The sequence below is a fragment of the Cnephaeus nilssonii genome, assembly GCF_951640355.1.
Source record: "Cnephaeus nilssonii genome assembly, chromosome: 7".
Taxonomy (NCBI): domain Eukaryota; kingdom Metazoa; phylum Chordata; class Mammalia; order Chiroptera; family Vespertilionidae; genus Cnephaeus; species Cnephaeus nilssonii.
The window spans coordinates 102,665,249-102,682,086 of record NC_137078.1 but is presented as its reverse complement, the minus strand read 5'-3'; the positions used below and the strand labels follow the sequence as shown (position 1 = coordinate 102,682,086).

Sequence of the window (16,838 nt, the reverse complement as noted above, 5' to 3'; positions counted from 1 at the left end):
ACTACCTAGAAGCTCGTTCGGTTCCTCGTCCTGTGGCACTTCTCCAACCCCCTCCCCCACCCATCCTGAGCTTCCTGATGGACACTCTCAGGTCAGAGAACCAACCCCGCCCACATGAACAGCCCACCTGGTGTGCCCTCTGCTTCCAACCTGGGCTGGGTTAGGGAGAGCCAGAAACGAGGCCTCACAACTGGTCTCAGCTTGAGGTGAATTCCATCAAGTCAGTAATTGTGGCCAAGCAACTCGGTCAAAGCAGGGGGGTGACCAGATAAAGCCTCTTGGAGGAGGTGACATTCAAGCTGAGACCTAAAGGATTGAGGACTCAATGGTGTAAACAGCAACAGGAATGGAGATGTCAGGTGGACAGATGGACAGACAGGAGTCCGGAGGTCAGAAAGGCTGGGGTGGAAACATAAATTTGAGTCACCAAAACCACCTGTAAATAGCATTAACACAGACAAGGACAGACGGTGACAGACATGAGCACCTAAGGAGAGCCCAAGGCCCATGCCCCAATCGCCAGGCAGAGATGTAGGGAGGCAGAGACAACCCCTGCAGGGACACCAAGGACAAGCGCGTAGCGGGAGGACCAGGAACTAAGGGAAGAGTGTTTCCGGGAGGGGGTGGTCATCCATGGAGTCCAAGGCCATAGGCAGGCTGTGCTGAAACAGAAAGAAAAGAAAGAAGAAAACATCTGCGAGAGCTCTCTTCCCTCGAAATCCGCAGCAGAGGCCCTACAGCCGAGGAGAAGGAAGGAGATGGACAGAGACTCTCAGATGGATTTCCGGCTCCGCAATGACCTGGAAAGCCCAGCCCGACTCCTCAACTTGGGTTCTGAGAAACTGGACCCTTACAAGGCAATTCCCTGTTCTACGTTTACTCAGTGGTTCCTTCAACCTGCGGCTGAGACGTTCTTTTTACAAGCTTGGGTGTGAAGGGGAGGGGCAGACGTGAGAGACAGTTAGGGTCACAAGAACAGGGCCAAGGATAAATGAAGCTCTGGGCACTGCAGTGGGTTGAATAGTGTCCCCTGAAAATTCTTATCCACCTTGAACATGGAAATGTGAGTTTCTTTGGAAAAAGGGTCTTTGCAGGTATAATCGGTTAACTTAGAAGGAGGTCATGCTGGGTTAGGATGGGTCCCAATCCAGTGACTGGTGTCCCTACAGAATGGAGAGGGGAAGGCCACGTGATGAGAGGCAGAGAGGCATCAGAGGGAGCGCCCGCCAGCATCTCGACCTCGAGGTCCAGCCTCCGGAACTGAGAAGAGGTCCTGCTGTTGTAGCCACTCGGTTTCTGGTCACGTGTTCTAGCCCCCACAGGAAACAACAGGGTAACACTTCAGAGCCAAGCAGAAGCAGCCCTGCGAACCTAACACAGGCCCACAAAGACCGGAACCACAGGCTGGGTGGCTGGGAAGCGCGAGGAGAGGAGGAAGCCAGGCTGTAGGGGACGCACAGTGGCACCAGAGCTAACCTCTCAGTTCTTGCACACGCTTAGCCTGAGGTTAAGCATTTTATGGGCACCCTCTCTCGTAACCCTCACCACTACCGAGATGAGAAAACCAGGCCAGAGGCATTAAATCCCGTGCTCAAGGCCTCAAAGCCAGCGCTGGCAGAACAGGAAGTCCAGCCTGTAGGCATGGCCGACGACAGGCAAAAGGCAGCACTCGCTTGCACAGTAGTCACTGATGATGGGTGACATCCAGAAATAGACACAACACGGAACAAAGCAGGAAAATTAGAACTGAGAACCCTGTAAATACAGTGTGCTCCCCAACGTGCGGGATATTTTCTGCACACACGTACTCAAACAATACAAAAGACAAAAGGAAAACACAGAATCCTACTGCGTGGTTACTTCCTGAAAAGGAAATTATACATTTTCCCCTTACTTTTATATTCCTAATTTTCTAAAACATTTTTATTATTAAAGTGCAAAAGCTGAAGATAAAAACAGAGGCAATATAAGTTTTACTGAAGAGGACATCTTTCTAGAACCACATCGGTGTCTCAGGAGGTACAGAACAAGGGCCTCAAGGAATGAGAACAAGACAGGTGGAGGAACTGAGGCAGTGGCAGCAGATCACCTGTCCAGGGAGTTCAATTTTGGGGGGCGGGGGAGTAAGTTATATAAGCCTGGGGCCTGTGTGCAGGCGGAAGAGGAGCCCCTGAGGAAGGAGGACAGGTGGAATGGTTGGTAAGTATGTTCTCGCGCTGAAGAAGACTCCTTTAACAAGAGAGGAAGGAGGCAGGTGCAGCCAGAAGTGAGATGGAAGGGGAGGGAGAGGCCAGCTGGTGCTAGAAGGTCCGCTGTGTGATAATTAAGAGCACAAGCCCTGGAGGCAAACAACTCACGTTCAAACATAGGTTCCGGGCTCCTGACTGACCTTGCTAATTACCTAATCTTCCTGCCAGGTTAGCCTCTGTGAAAGGGGGCTAGCCAAGGTTCCTGCCTCCGAGTTGACGTGTGGACCACACAGGAATCACACAACATCCCCCCATGGTGCCTGGCACAGCAAGCACCTCACAAACACGAGCTAACAGCACTGGGATCAACAGGCCGAAGTGCAAGTTCATCTAATGCCACGGGAATGCCAGCTAGAGGGCCCAGTTTGAACGAACTCACTCCAACAGGCAAACCTTGAAGTGCTCTCCCAACAACTCTACGTATAAAGCCTACGCCAAGGGGAGTAGCATCAACTCCAAGCACAGCCTGCGGGCCTTCTGCCTCTGCCCAGAGAACCACTCCCTGGCTCACTCTCTTCCCGCCTCCTGCCCTCTGCGCAAACGCTTCCACCACCTTTTAAATGGCCACTGGGCCTTCCTTTCAGCTCCGCCTGTCCCCCAGCTGAGAGCGGACACTCCTCCCACCAGGCAGGCGGGGTCTCGTGGCCGTCACCAGCTGCTCCCTGGCACAGCCGAGCCTGGCAGCAGCGTGGTATTGAAGGTACCCCTGCCCCTTCATAGGGTCCTTTCTCTGAGCAGCTGACAAAGCTCAAGCTGTCCCACGTGAGAGCAGGCAGAACAGAGCCTCTTTCGAAGGCACATGCCCTGCCCTGCACCCCTTTCCTTCCCAGCCTCCCTGCACCCACTGTGGATCGGCGGCCCTGGGGAACCTTGTCCACCACACTCCTCAGTCTACCTCTGACTCTCAGCCACACTTGCTACCCTGACCATTCTCTCCCAACACCCCAGAAGCCTCTCTGCCTGTAGGCTCTGGCCAAGCTCGGGTGTCCGTCCAACCTCTGATCCCGTCTTCATGAGCTTCTCTTCCTCTGCCCATCCTCTGCTGCCGTCCTGGGGCTGTGGCAAGGCCTCTTCTCAAGCTACACCGATAGGTCTCCAACCTTTAGAGACTCTCGGGTTCCTCTCCCCGGGAAAGGGCACCGTCCTGCAACTCTAAAGCTGCACAGGGGGAGGGGGAGCCAGGCTGCACAGAGGGAAGGGGGAACCACACTGCACAGGGCGCAGCCTCCAGCTGCGGGCCCCTCGGTCCCTGCGGGCACCCTGGGCCGAGGCCTTGACGTGCCCTGGCCAGGTCAACCACCACATGGTCTCCAATCAGTGCCACTCAGATGGCTTGGTCTCGGGCCTTTACCTTAACTACTGAGGATCCTGGGCTTTTGTTTGTAGGCTTTAATCTATGGATATCCACTACATCAGAAATGGAAAGAGACATTCTAAAACTGTCTAATAAGCCTGTTACATGTTACCACACAGAACACTTTCACAAAATAACGAGAAAAAGAACTGGGTGAGAAGAGCGGCAATACTACGTTACACGCTCTGCCAGCCTCCAGAGAGCAGAACCTCACTTCTGCTTCGCGCGTGACCTGTCACGCATGTTTTGGTTGAAGTACACGAGGAAAATGCAGCCTCACGGACGGGGCGTCGGAAAAGGCAGGCGCAGTTTATCGGTGGACAGTCTTCCTGGATACCACGTCAAAACTCCGCAGTGGTACGTTCCTGAAGGCAGTCCTGCCCTGAAACCTGAACTATGTCCCTTTTTCGTACGGCTACATGGCACGCTAGGTTCCCCCCATGCTGGCGCTCTCATCCATCTTCCACCTGTTTGTGAGGGAGCGGCATCACACACAGGCAATTGGAAAGTATCGGTTCACTTGGTTAAGCAGATCTTCCAAACGCAGACACGTTTCGTTAGGTGACGTGAAAAGCCTTTCGTTAGCATCCCCGCCGGCCGCCTAGGAAAGCTCTTAGGCTCCCAGCCGCAGAATGCTTTCCCAAATCCTCCTTTCCACTGGGAAGCTCAATGTCAGCACTGCTGACAACCCTGTGTCATTCTCCTTGAGGACCTGGTGGGCTTTGTTCTTTTTCAAGAAAATACCTGCCAATACCCTGTGTAAACAGCCATCATTTTGTCAGCTGTCCCCTCAACTCTGAACCCCAGGGCATGCGGGGCTCCAGACTCAGTTGCATCAGTGCTTCAGGCCCACTTCCCATTCCATCTCCCAGACAAGCAGGAGGACGGGACTCGCTGCCGTTAATTCCAAGAATTCTGATTACTTCATCAGGACCTTGAACTAAACTGGATTTTTTTTGCCACGAGTTCCTGGTGGTGAAGAATACACGACTACGGTAACTGCTGTGCCTGGTTTGACCACCGCCTAAAGACAGCCCTTTCACCCACCGCTGCGTTCCTCCCATCGAAGCAAACACCATCCTAATGTGACTCTGAAAGGAGCTGGGACCTACTGGACCCCTCGGCCCCCAGGAGTGCACCGATCACATTTTGAGACATCTTGCTCTAAGCAGTGGTTCCTCCCAAGACGTCAATCACCACCTGAATGGACAACTCTGAAAGGCCCGCCTCCACCAGATGGCTCCTCCCGAGCACCACACTCCAGCGTACAGTCAGTGATTCCACAACTATCTGCTGTGCGTCCTGCCTCAGGGGCTGGTACCACAGCAGTGAAGCAGTGCCTGTCCTCATGGAGCTCAGAAGTAGCAGGGAGATCAAGCTAAGGGCTGGGAAGCAAGGTAGATGGTGGAGATTAACGAGATGAGGATGCCCTAGGGAGGGCTGTCTGTCCACAAGATCCTCTGAAGAACTCGGCAGGGGAGGAGGAGCAAGTGTAAGGACTGATGCACCCTGGATGCATGGGTGGGACCGCCTCCTCAAATCCTCCAACTCAATACGCATCAATCATCTCCCCACCAAATGCAAAACAGCCACCCGGATGCCCAGGACAGAACCCTGGGGTCATTACTCCTTCCTCACCTTCCATTCAGCCACCAGCTGTACCACCCTGCCCAGACCCCTTCCTCTCCACACCGGCATGGGCATGGGCCAAGCTCAGGTCCACGCGGTGGTCCTGATCAGGTCAATCTCCTCCTTCACACCCTCGTCAGGCCTCACAGAGCGAGCGAGCCCTCAGGAAAAAGTGCCAAGTCTGTACCAAGGCTCTGACCTGTCAACGCCACTCCCTCTCCACCCTGAGAACTCCCAGCCCTGGACTCGCCACTGAGCTCTCCTCGGCTCGATAAACTGCGCTAGTGCCGATCACCCACTACACACTGCTCTGGGTGCCAGGGAGAAGGGGGGAAGGGAACCAACCGGCTGCTGCGTGAAAACACTCAGACCATCTCCTCAGCCTGAAACACTCCTGCCTGCCAGACAGGCTCCAACTGAGCGACCCATCAGGCCTCAGCTCTTCTCCTAAGTCAGCGCTGAGCTAGGCCAGGTTGGCTGCCCTGTGACCCATTGGCCTTTCACTTCTTCCTGCCTGCTTGTCCGGCTCCCCATTAAACAAACTCAGTAAGGCCCTGGGCGGCGCCCCTTCTAGGACAGTTTATAGCCTCAGCAGCGAGCAGAGAAAGTGCTGAGTAAGCATATTTTTAAAGCTTCATTGTTGGAAGTTTTGCATATGTCCCCCTTTTCCCCTCCTTTACCCCTTCCAGCCCACCCTGCTGAATAAGCATTTCTTAAACAAACTTCAGTCACAGTATTGAGAATACATGAAAAATACTTCGTTATCTTGTCACTAGTTGTCAAATGAAGAAATGCTAAGAAAATTACGATAGCCAGGATTTGGAAGCAGCCCAAGTGCATTAGATGAGTGGATTAAAAAGCTGTGGTACATTTACACAGTGGACTACTACTCGGTCATAAAAACGAAGGAAATCTTACCCATTGCGACAGCTTGGATGGACCTGGAGAGTATTATGCTAAGTAAGCCAGTCAGAGAAAGACAAGTACCATATGATTTCATGTATGTGTGGAATCTAATGAACAAAATAAACTAACAAAATGAAACAGACTCAGAGACAGAGAACAGACTGAGCGCTGTCAGAGGAGGTTTGGCCGCAAGGTGACAGAGGCAGTGGAGGAAGAGGGTAAGGGGGAATAAGTGGTGATGGAAGAAGGCTCAGGGCAGCAAAAAGAAAGACGCATAAAGAAGTTTTGTGAGATCAAAAACATTCAGCATCACACAGGGGGAGGTGAAATCACTAAAAAATAAATAATTTTACTAATTTTCAAAATTAATTAGAGGATCAAAATTATCATAAGAAGGTAAAGAAAGCCTTTCAAGCCCTAGTTGCTTTGGCTCAGTGGACTTTAAGGGTCCCAGGTTCAGTTCCCGTCAGGGCACATGCCTGGGTTGTGGGCTCCATCCCCAGTAGGGGGTGTGCAGGAGGCAGCTGATCCCTAGAATTCAGAAATTATTTTTACGTTCCTCCAACAATGTTTTAGAAACCTAATGGAGAGGCTTTACACTCTCTTGTCTAATTAGAAAGTGTCCAGAATTTTTAAGCTGTAGTTTATTAACTACAGTGTCTATAATCCTCACTGGGAATACATTTTATAATTGCCACAGGACTGAGACAGGAGACACATAGATACACATAAACAAACAATTACCCAGAAGTAAACAAGAATATGTTCAACCAATGCTCTTAGTATTCCAGTCCTGACAGGTTAAAGAAAATATGCATAGTATATTCCCCCTTGATAAAAGGCACCATTTGGCTTGGAGCAGCTAATTATTAAACCATATAACCTTTTATCAAAGGCAATATAGGTTTAACTGGATAATATCTCTCTTTTTGTTAATCCTCACCTGAGGATATGCTTTATTTTTTTATTGATTTTAGAGAGCGAGGGAGAGAAACATCGATGTAAGAGAAACACAGATCAGTTGCCTCCCGACTAGGAATCGAACCCGCAACCTTTCTGGCACAGGAACAATGCTCCAACCAACTGAAGCACCCCGCCAGGGCTGGATAATATCTTAAGAATTACCTTAGCCTGGCGGCGTGTCTTAGTGGTTGAGTGTCAACCTATGAACCAGAGGTCACTGTTCGATTCCTGGGCAGGGCATATACCCAGGTTGCGGGCTCAATCCCCAGTATGGGGCACACAGGAGGCAACCAATCAATAATTCTTTCTCATCATTGATGCTTCTATCTCCCTCTCCTTTCCTCTCTTAAATCAATTTAAAAAAACACACAAAAACCACTAAAAAATAAAAGAGAATTACCTTAGCCCTGTCTGGGGAGTTCGGTTGTTTGGAGCATCTCCCCAATACACCAAACTTTCAGTTTCAACCCCCAGGTCAGGGCACATTCAGGAACCAACCAATGAATGCATAAATGGGTGGAACAACAAATCGAGGTTTCTCTTTCTCTCTCAAATAAAGAAGTTAAATTAAATAATAAGAATTACTTTAGATAATCTTGACTTGGTCTTTTAAACCATTAAGTTTTTAGAAATGGCTTCTCCCCAGAACTGTAATTTAAGAACTCAATTAAGGAAATACTCACTTAAGCCTTTAAGAAACACAGAACACTGCTCTGTAAGATGGGCAGCCTTCGGAAGGCACAGTAATTCCCATCGGTCCCATGATTCTGACAGCGGGCACTGCCAGAGAACAGGGCTGAAAGTTGTAAAAAGCTCTCAGCACCCCATTAACCCACTGACCAACTCCAACGGCTACAATTGCCGGGAGTTCTTCAATCAGAGTTCTGGAACCAAACTCACAGCTTTAAAAACAAGTGGTACTCTGGGATGGTGAACACAGAGTACAATGTACAGAAGACGTATAACAGAATTTATTGTACACCTGACCCCTATATAATGAGTAACCAATGACACCCCAATAAAACCAATAAAAAAGAAAAAAACTGGCACTCCATTCCTTTTGCAGAACAATAAGATGTTCCAGTACTCAATATATACACCTTCTGCCCTGACTGGTGTGGCTCAGTGGATAGAGCGTCAGCCTGGGGACTGAAGGTCCCAGGTGTGATTCCGGTCAAAGGCATGTACCTTGGTTGCGGGCACATCCCCAGTGGGGAGTGTGCAGGAGGCAGCTGATCGATGTTTCTCTCTCATCAATGTTTCTAACTCTCTATCCCTCTCCCTTCCTCTCTGTAAAAAATCAATAAAATATATATTTTTAAAATATATATATATATATATATATATATATATATATACACCTTCTCCACAAATATTTAGACAAGTTTTTCTTTCAATACTGTTACACATTCAGTTTTGTAAATTACTTATCTGATCTCAGTTTGAATTTTAGTTTTTTATCCCCTCATTCTATGTTCACAAAACCAAAAATTTAATTGAACTATCTACTTCTTAATTTCGCTAACCACTCTGGTCACAAAAGCAAACCTGAACTCGGAATTTACACCAGGGCTAAAAAATCCTAAAACCTTGGGCTCAATGCCTTACCAGACTTACACTAAATAGGGGTTTCAGAATAATAGGGCATGCCATATGGGCAAGCCCAGATAATAAAATTGAGACTATCTATTACCAATCCACTAATGCTAAAAGCCAGAGAGTGTACACAGTAAGAATTTAATCCAATTCAGGGACCCACATGAGCCAAATCTGTTGGCCAGAGAAAAAACAATCCAATGAAGAAACTATAGTAAATGCCGATGCTGCACACTAAAATAAAATCAATGTTATTCACTAAAGTATTAGCTACAAAGCCAACTGATGGTGGATAAGTCTACAGATACTCTGAAGACCTTTCCCAAAGATATTTGAGGAAATACAACTTTTCCAATCAAATCAGTGAATAAAAGATAATCAAAGTGACTAGGCATGAAAAAGATTTTCTTGAAGAGGTTTTATTTTTTTTTAAATTTCGATCCATATTCTACAGCCTTTGGCAATCATTTGAATCTCTTCTGAGATTAATTAAATCTGAGGAAACTTACTTCCAACTCCCCTCAAAATCAGAAGTAATTCAAGATATAAAACAAAAAGAAATCTTTATTAAGGAATCGTTAAAGTTCATTCCATTTAGTACTTGTCTGCTGTAAATTCAGATATCATACAGGAGGGATGGATTTGGTCTAGTGGCTGTGTTCATTTAAGAAAGTGTCAATTCTGAGGCAAAACTGCAGGCTTAACAATTTCCTCTATAGGCGCACTTTTTTTTTTTTTTGGTTAATCCTCACCCGAGGTTATTTTTTTTTAATGTTTCCTTTTTATATATATATTTTTATTGATTTCAAAGAGGAAGGGAAAGGGAGAGAGAGAAACATCACTGATGAGAATCATGGATCGGCTGCCTCCTGCACGCCCCCCTACTGGGGATCCAGCCCACAACCTGGGCATGTGCCTGACCTGGAACCAAACCGTGACCTTCTGGTTCATAGGTCAACGTTCAACTACTGAGCCACAGCCCGAGGATATTTTTTCCACTGATTTTAAAAGAAAGTGGAAAGGAGGGGAAGAGAGACATGTGAGAGGTACATAGATTGGTTGCCTCCCACAGGCGCCCGTCAGGGCCAGGGACCAAACCTGCAATCCAGGCCCATGCCCCTGACCAGGAATCGAACCTGAGACCCTTCCGTGGGTGGGCCAATGCTCTAACCACTGAGCCCCGAAGCCAGGGCTATAGGCACCCGTGTCTGCTGTAAACTCAGGCATCACTCAAGGGGGATGGTTTTGCCCAGTGGCTCTGGGAACCATCCCAGCAGATGACATGGAGCGTGAGCACAGGGAGGACTGCGAGTGAGCCAGGGCAGGCCCCACCTTGCTTTCCTAAACTCTCACCTTCTAAGAAAAAGGTGGCAGCAAAAGGCCCGGGAAACCAGCAGCACGAAAGGTGCGGGACTCAGGAAGGACAGGGCCTGGCTGCCCAGCGGGGCGGCCTCACCCTCCCAGAGACACCCACTCGGGCAGCCCTGACTGTTCCAGTGAAATCAGCCAGAAGCTGCCACCAGTTCCCGGGTGGAGGTCTCACTCTCTCCACGGCGGTGGCACCGGCTCTGTCCCCAGCCACAAGCCCAGTCTTAGTAAGGAAGCAAAAAAGGAACTGCCTGTCCGCGTTGGCATTATGTACCTTCCGGAAGGACCCGGAATAGAGCCTATCGATCTTACTGATACTCAAACAAAAACCTTCCTTTCAGATAAAGGACCCTCCACCCCACCTCCACCCCCAAAAAAGGCGACAGCTTCAAATTAGAAAACAAAGTCGTATAGAAATCGGATCGAGGATAATGCTCTAAAGACCTTATCCAGGATCTGGAATTTCCCACAAAGCAATTAATCCTAAAAAATAACGGACATATCTTCTTAGTTAATAATCATCTCATAAGAGACTCTGATGGATCAAATCTTTGGGATCAGGCTACCGGACAAATAGCAAAATGAAAAATACAAAAAACCCCAAACCACATTCCCCAAACCACAGCTACAAACGCGCCCTCCCCGCCCCGCACACCGCGGTCCTCCTGGGGCGCGCGAACCCCCATCCTCACGACGGCGCTGCCCAGGGAGGAGCTGGGGGCAAAGCCGCCGCTCCCGTGCGCTCGCCACGCCGTGCGAGGGGCGCACCCCGTGGAATCAGCCACCGCTCCGCCAGGAAAGCCCCGGAGGCTGCGTCCCGGGCCAGGGCTCGGCCGCCGCGGGTGGGACGGACGGTCAGCAAACCCCTCCCCCACCCTCGCCCGCGGCCGCGGCCCCCGAGACGCCCGCCCGGGCGAAGCAGGGCGCCGGCCCCCGAGGGCTCCCCCGCTCCCCGCCCCGGTGCCCCCGACCCCGCACGGCGGGCCCCACACCGTCGGGGCGGAGGGTCCGGGAGCGCGCGGCGCTGACAAAGGCGGCGGCGGCGGCCGCGCCATCTTGTCGCGGGGCCTGGACGCCCGGCCATTCATCAGGGCGCGGGGGCCGCGGGGACCCCGGCCCAGCCCTGCCCTCGGCCCCCCCCCCGCCCCGCCGCGCGTCCACCTCCCGCCCCCCGCCCCGTCCACCTGCCCCGCACGCAGGCTCCGCACCGCGCGAGGCAGAAAACAGCGAGAAAGGGCTCGCCGCGGGGCTGCCTCCCACTTTCCGGTGAAAACGGGGCCGCCCGACAGCCGCGCTGGTGTGGCCGCTCCCCGCACAGCCCCTCTGGGCTCCGGCCTCACACCCCCCAAGGCCGGCGGCCCCGCTTCCTCATTTCATCGTCCCCCTTCACCGCGTCGTTACCGAACCCCAACTCCCGAGCCGCCCGGAAAGAGGCGTCCAAGGCTCGACGTCCCCCGAGAGGCCGGGCGCCCCCACCCACGGCAGACCCGCCGCCTTTGTTCTCGCGGCCCGGCCGCCGGCCCCGCGCGGGAGGGGCCCGGCTGCAGACCCGGCCCGGCCCAGGGCTCAGACCCAGGACCCCGCCCAGAATCCCGGCGGGACCCCGCACCCCATCCCGGACCCTGACTGCGGGCCCAGGCCTGGAAGCCAGGACCCCGGAACCCAGGGCTCGGACCGCAAGCCTGGACCCAGTTCCCCGGACCAGAACCGCGACCTGGACCCCAGACCCCGGCCCCGGAGGCGAACCTCGGACCTGGGACCCCGGACCCCGGACCTCCGCCCCGACCCCGGCCGCCGCCCGCAGGGGCCCCCGCCCCACAGACCCCACCCGGGCGGGGCAGGAAGACGCGGCCCGCGGCGGGTGGGGGCGGGGGGCTCTGCGGGAAGCGGCCGGGGGCCGCCGGGAGGGCCCAGGTCCGGCCGCCGGGCAGGGGCAGCAGGGCCGGGGCCGCGGGGCCAGGCCGAGCGGGGGCCGCCGCGCTCACCTCGGCGCTCGTCCCGCCGGCTGCGCCCGCACCCCGCGCCTCAGCCTCGGCCGCCGCTCCGGGAGGGGTCGCGCTCGAGCCGCTCCGCGGGCGCTGCGGCAGGTGCGCGGCGAGGTTCGGTCCGGTCCCGCGGCGGCTGCTCCTCTCCGCGCCCGCGCCCGCCGCCGCCGCCGCCTCCGTCCGCCCTCAGACGCCTCCAGCCATCGATGGGCGCGGCGGCCCCTGTCCGCAGCCTCGGGAAACCCCACGGCCGCGTCACCGCGCACGCCGCGCGCACGCACGGCCCGGCCTCTCCCCTGGCGCGCGCACGCACGCGAGCTTCCTCCCGCCCCGGCCCGGCGCGCGGGGCAATTAAAGGGGCCGCGCCCGCCCCGACCGCCTCGGTTGCGAGCCAGGCAGGCGCGGTTGGGGGCCGCAGGGCGGGGGCCTGGTCCCGCCTCGCCCCGCCCCGCCCCAGCACCCCGAACTCCCATCCCGCACAGGCGCCCGCGGCACCCTGCCCCGCATGCGCCCAGCCCCGGCCGCCCTCAGCCCAGGGGTCCCAGGAGCTGGCCGAGGTCGGCCTCCAGGGCCCCGCGGGGACAGGGCCGGGCCGGTGCGGGCCGTGCGGCCTCCTGGGCGGGGCGGGGCGGTCAGCCTGGACTTGCGCTGAGAGTGAGCGGGCGGCCGAGGGCGGGCATGGACCCGTGGGGCCGGTCCGCGTCTGCAGCCTGTGGTTTCCTGGTCCCGCGTCCCGGGAGCGACCGCCCGCCACCTCCCGTCCTCCCGGCTGCTTCCTGGCTCCCGGTTCCAGCGATGCCCCGCCACCTGCCCCTGCACCGCGAGGCCTGCAGCCCGACCCCGGGCACCACCTCTAGGCCTCAGCCCCGGCCACCCCTCCCTGCTGGGCTTAAGGCCCCTGAGAGCGGACCAGCGCCCAGCGGTGCCCTCACCCAGGCCACAACCTCAGCGCCCGTCACCCCTCTCCCCACCTGTCTCTGTGTCTGGGCGGCCCTGCAATCCAGCCTGGAGCCCGGACCTTCCCACCCAATGGGGGCTGCTCTCCAGGTCACGGGCGCCCACTGGGCCTTCCCTTCTGCACGCCAACCGACCCCCTCGTCCTTGCAGCCCTTCCTCGGTTCCTGGCACAGGACGCTCCAGGCTCATCCCAGGCCTTCCCTGCTCCAGCCCTAAATTCAGCCATTTTCCCAAGGAATCCTGGTTCCTCCTAGTGCTTAGGGGCCGGGGTCAGGGCTGCGGGAGTGCCTGGTGCTCCGGGGTGTCATTGCTGTGGTCCCTGCCAGTGGACAGAACTAGGGAGCACATTATGTACACACACTCACCACCCCCCAGGTAGCCAACTACCCATGGCCTCAGACACCCCGCCCCCTCCCCCCACAGGGACTCTGGCCTCCACGGAGCCACCAGGGTCCCCACCCCTGCAGAGGGGTTCACCTTCATCAGCAGAGCAAGAACCGAACCAACTGATTGCTCCTCTGGATAAAGCTGGCAGTTCCTATCGCCCCCCCGCCCCGAAACCTGCAGGTCCCTGTGCCCTCCCATCGCCACCCCCAAACCTGCAGGTCCCTCTGCCCTCCCATCGCCACCCCCAAACCTGCAGGTCCCTCTGCCCTCCCATCGCCACCCCCAAACCTGCAGGTCCCTCTGCCCTCCCATCGCCACCCCCAAACCTGCAGGTCCCTCTGCCCTCCCATCGCCACCCCCAAACCTGCAGGTCCCTCTGCCCTCCCATCGCCACCCCCCAACCTGCAGGTCCCTCTGCCCTCCAAGCTGTGGGTCCTCTCTGCTCCCTGCACACAGAGGCCACCACGCTTAGCAGAAGGGATGGCAGAGGAGGGGGAGGAGAAGGGAGCAAGTGGGAATGTGGGTGGAGGCCGACCAGGCAGGGGAGCCGGAGGGGTGAGTGGTCTGTGGGGATGGCAGGAGGCCTCGGGACCCTCAGAACCCTCACCCAAGGGCCACGGCAGCCACCAGGCTGCAGGCCTGCCCGCATCAGGGGCCCTTACAGGCCTGGCCCAGGCTCTCGGCCCCCACCGTTATCCCGGTCAGCTCTTCCCAGTTGCACCAGGGCTGCAGGGCAGGGACCCTGGACCACTGCCACCCCGGTGGTTCCAGGGTTTCGGGGGCAGCCCTGGCACCCCAGCTAATCTGTAGGTCAGCAGGGTGTGGCAGCACCTTCCCTGAACTTGCCCCGTGGCCTCGACCTGGAGTCCTCCTTTATGCGTTTATGGATGGGGGTGAGGGGCAAAGGTGAGGGGAGGAGCGGGGGGCCTAGGTCCCTATTCCCAGATCCCCTGGGCAGCCAAGGCTCTCAGCCTTCTCTGCTGTGCGCTGAGGGGCCCAGGCACCCCTCCCCCCCCAGTTCCCAGGCCACAAGGCCTCTCGCCTTGGGGCACATGACTGGGGTGTGGTCAGCTCTCAGGAACCCACAGGACCTCCAGGGTCTGAAGGCCACTGTGGGGGCCCGTGCTCTCCCTGCCCTTACCCCCCCTCCCGCCCAGGCCTCCTACAGCTTTGGCCCCAGCTGCTGCCTGGCCCCCTCCTCCACGGGGCATAAATCCAGGCCTGTGGTGGATGGGGGTGAGCTCCTGCCCGGGCGGCAGGAACCCAGGCTCCTGATTTCCCAGCTTCACGCCCTTCCTCTGGAGACGTGGCTGAGACCAGCCTGTGGCCCCGAGTCCACAGCTGCACAGGCCAGCAAGGTCCAGCCCAGGGCCAGGCCGACCGGCAGCTGCAGGGCGGAGCAGGGCCCCGGGGGGAAGGAGGCTGCCTGGGTGCCGGGCTGAGAGCCAGGCCTTCACTGATAACCTGGGGGACGCAAATGCATAATTTAGACGCCCCCCACCCCATCTGCTCCTCAGCAGGACTCGGCCTGACAGGGAACTAGGTCTTTTTAAACGTCAATTATTCAAGCAATCTGTGCACGTAAGCAGGACACGCGCCCACCTGGGGCGCTCCAGGCCCAGCTTTGAAGGGTCTGGGAGCCCAGGGGGCTCCTGCAGGGTCTGTCGTCCGGGTCCTGCAGAGCGAGGTCTGGCTCAGTCACGTGGGGCCTGGCGCTGCTGCCAGTAAGTGAGGCAGGAGCCTGACCTGCCTGGAGCCCCAGAGGACGAGGGAGGAGGGAGAGGAAGGAGGGAGAGAGAGCGGAATGTAGGTAATCCAGACGCGATAATTAGTCCCCTGGCTTCCAGGCTCAGGGTTTGGTGACAAACGGGGTCAGGATAGCGTAGCTGAGCCCCTGGTGCAGCAGGCAGCGAGGGAGCGAGAGGAGCCATGTGGGTGCTGAGGGGGGCGGGCGGGGGCTGGTGGTCTCAGAGCCCAGGGAGGGATCAAGGCCCCAAGATGGGTGTGGCCAGCAAGGTTGGGCATCGAGGCCCAGGAGGCTGGTGTGCTGGGCAGACGGCCTGGCCAGCCCTGGGGAGGGTGCTGGCATTGCCTCTGCTGCCAGTGCCCCGAAGGACCCCTGCACCCTCCCCCCCTGCTCCCCCCCACCCCATGCAGTAGAAGCAGCCCCTCTCCCCGCTTCCTGTCCCCAAGTCCCAGCCATGCCTCTTGTGACCTGACCGCTGAGCCTGGCACCCCTCTGGTCACCCCCTTTGCTCAGGAACTGGACATCCCTCATGGGAGGCGTGGGGAGAGGCGAGGCCTGCTCCATCGATGGTTTGGGAGCTGCAGCAGACACATGTGAACGAGGGGCTGCTCAGGGGGCGAGGCGCCTTCGGTTGAGAGCACAAACCTCTCTAACAGAGAAGGACGCCACCAGAGCGGGGAGGCGCGGTCAGATCCTAGGGTGGCGAGTGGCAGGAGCTTAAAGCAGCTGACGTGAAAAGAGGCAGCTGCCGGGCTCAGGGAATGAGTCCATGTGCAGATGTTGGGTATCAGGCGTGGCTGGATCCAGGCGTTCCCCGAGGCCGTGAGGCTCCCCACTTGGCTCTGCTCCCACCCCCTCCCGTGGTGCTTCCTCTTCTCTCTCTCTCTGCCTGGCGGGGAGTGGCTGCCTCCTGTCACCCCCAGCCTGGAAGCCACGGGGCCCCAAAGGCTCCGGAGTGACCCGTGTTGACCCAGGAAGCCTCTGAAAGGCATCACTCGGACTCCGTGTGGTCCTGGCGGCAGGGGATGGAGGAGCCGGAGGAGGGCCCTCCTGGGGCACCCCAGCTCCCACAGCTAAGTGCTGTCTCCAGGCTGCTGGGCGGGAAACGAGGGCGTCCTCTCTGCCTGTTGGCTAAACGCAGGACCAGGCAGCGCAGGCCCAAGCTCCTGGTCCGCCCTGCCTCTGGCCTCTGGGCCCTGAAACCGGATGCTGGGTCAGAGCCTGGAGGGACAGGGCTGGGCAGGCTCCAGCCTGCCCCCTGCACTCTGCCCCAACCCTTACAGCAGCCTGGGGGGCATCCAGAGCGCCCCAGGGGCAGTCAGTGCTCCCACCCACCCAGCCCCGTTTCCTGTCGGCTGGGCGGCTCCTTGGCAGGGAGGCCACAATTGTTCCCACAGCTGCCTGCAGGCGGGGCAGCCGCCAGCCCAGCCTAGAGCTGCTCGGGCCCGAGGCACATCCTGGGCCTGGGCCTGGGCCTGGGCGGCTGGAGGCACTGGAAGTGAGATGCAGACACTTAGAAGCCTGGGGAAGGGGGGGCAGGGTCAGGAAAGGGCACACACAGACACCCACACCAATGCACCCGAGAAATGAGGGGCCGGGGAGGCTGGAGGAGAGAGGCAGCCACTGCGCAGGCCAGGCCTTGGGCTCTGAGCCCTGGAGACCCCTCTGGCGCCCCCGCCCTGCTGCTCCCAAGCCTC

At 57.0% G+C, this 16,838-nt stretch overlaps 1 protein-coding gene across 2 annotated transcripts in view; it reads right to left on the bottom strand.

Annotated features, from left to right (window-relative positions):
• Positions 1–12,298, bottom strand: part of GNB1 (G protein subunit beta 1) — a 61,538-nt gene extending 49,240 nt beyond the window's left edge. Inside the window, exon 1 of one of the 2 annotated variants that reach the window (XM_079776096.1) lies at positions 12,051–12,298. The gene's annotated coding sequence lies outside the window, so the exon portion shown is untranslated. The remainder of the gene's footprint in view (positions 1–12,050) is intronic. The other variant, XM_079776095.1, reaches the window with a different exon arrangement.
• Between the last annotated feature and the right edge of the window lie 4,540 nt (positions 12,299–16,838).